Here is a 1,924-nt window from a genome sequence, read left to right on the forward strand (position 1 = left end):
CTTTACTAAGACTAGGTACAATTATAAATTACATAAAATACATGTAAACCAAACACTGTGAGGCATTCCTCAGTGGTTTCCATCTGTACAATATATACCATATAGCATTTTTGTTAAAATTAACAACATGCCTGAACAAAGCACTGAACATCCAGATGTAAACATTTTTCTATGGACTAAGTATCTCTCTTTGCAATGTTTTTTGCTGATCTGCCTTATAGAGAAATTTGGACCTTTAACATCAACCACCTGGATAGTTATCTCCAATGGTTCTAATTAACAACAAAGAGATATCCAGTTCATGTAAATATATATATGCATGTATGTATGTATGTACGTTCAGTGCTTTGGCTAGGTATGTGATCATTTTAACAAAACCCCTGACCTGGATATCCCAGGCTAGCTGAATCTCATCAGATCTCAGAAGCTAAGCAGGGTTGGCACTGGTCAGTTTTTGGAAGGGTGACCACCAAGTAAAGCCAGGGTCTTTATGCAGAGGAAGGCAATGGTATACCACCTCTGAACATCTCTTGCCTTGAAAACCCTGTGGGGTTGCCATAAGTCAGCTGTGACTTAATAAGCAAGCTGGCAAGAGTAACACCATTTTAAAGTGTGCTCTTGTACATGAAAGCTTAAACACTGAATTAAACTTTGTTGGCCTTAAAAGTGCCACTGGACTCAAACTTTGTTCTGCTGCTTTAGACCAACATGGCTACCCACCTGAAGCCATTTTAAATCTTAAACACTGTTGTACTTTAACATTTAACTAAAGTACAAAAATGGAGCTGCGGTGGCTCAAGTGGTTAAGACGCTGAACTGCAGGCTGTGGAAGGTCAGTAGTTCAGCAGTTCGAGACCCGGGTGCTGCATGATGGAGTGAGCTCCCATCTCTAGTTCCAGCTCCTGCCAACCTAGCAGTTGGAAAGCAAGAAATTGCAAGTAGATAAATAGGTACCACTTCAGTGGGAAGGTAACAGCGTTCCGTGCGCCTTGGTGTTTAGTCAAACCGGCCACATGACCACGGAAAAGTCTTCGGACAGCGCTGGCTCTTCAGCTTTGAAACGGAGATGAGCACCGCAACCCTAGAGTCGGATTCGACTGGCTTTCGAGCAAGGGAACCTTTTTAAAGTACAAAATAGGATGTGGCAAACTGGGTAAGAGGGCAAGATGTCTAGACATAGCTGATTAAGCAAAGCTGTTGTCTGGGAAAAGGAAACTGTTTTGCAAGGTGTATAGAAACTCATAAGTATTCCGGCAGAAGCCGAAAACTAGTTGCAAGTAGGTAAATGGGTACCCACCCTTAGTAGGGTGGGGGGCACCCTGCCTGACCTGGTGGTCGACAGCGGAGAATGGCGGAATGGCGGAAATAGCGGTGGCGGAGAGCGGCGAGACATCAGCCCTGGAGATCGGAGGCGGCGTGGCGCAGTGGACAGCGGCGGCAGCAGCAGCAAAGCTGCGGCGACCAATGGAGCGATCCCTGCTGGCCAGAAAAGGAGGAGAAATCTGGACGGCCGCTGCCGAGACAGGCGCACGATGACGTCAGACGCTGGCGTAAAAGCAGAAGCCGAAAAGGACGTCGCTGGACCAGAGGAAGGCGGAGCCGTGCGCCCAAAGGAAGACCTGCCGCCGAAATGGGGCCCGCCGGGGACAAGCGAAGTACCAAGCCGAGAAACGAGCATGCCATTCCACCACCAGAGGGGTGCCGGTAGGAAACCCCACCCCTACAAATTCTGTGGCCCTAGCTAGGATGAAACTATGTGATTAGCACCACATGTAAGCCGCTCAGAGACCCCCTGAGAAGGGGGTTCAAGCGGGATATAAAGCCTAAAGTTAAAATAAAAAAAAAAATGGGATTATAAAACGGAGCTGTTGTTCCATAAATGGTTGTGGATAGTTTTTTGATAGCCAAATCCATTGGCTGGGTG

Source organism: Gekko japonicus, unplaced genomic scaffold (genome assembly GCF_001447785.1).
Source record: "Gekko japonicus isolate JY-2015 unplaced genomic scaffold, Gekko_japonicus_V1.1 scaffold3197, whole genome shotgun sequence".
Taxonomy (NCBI): domain Eukaryota; kingdom Metazoa; phylum Chordata; class Lepidosauria; order Squamata; family Gekkonidae; genus Gekko; species Gekko japonicus.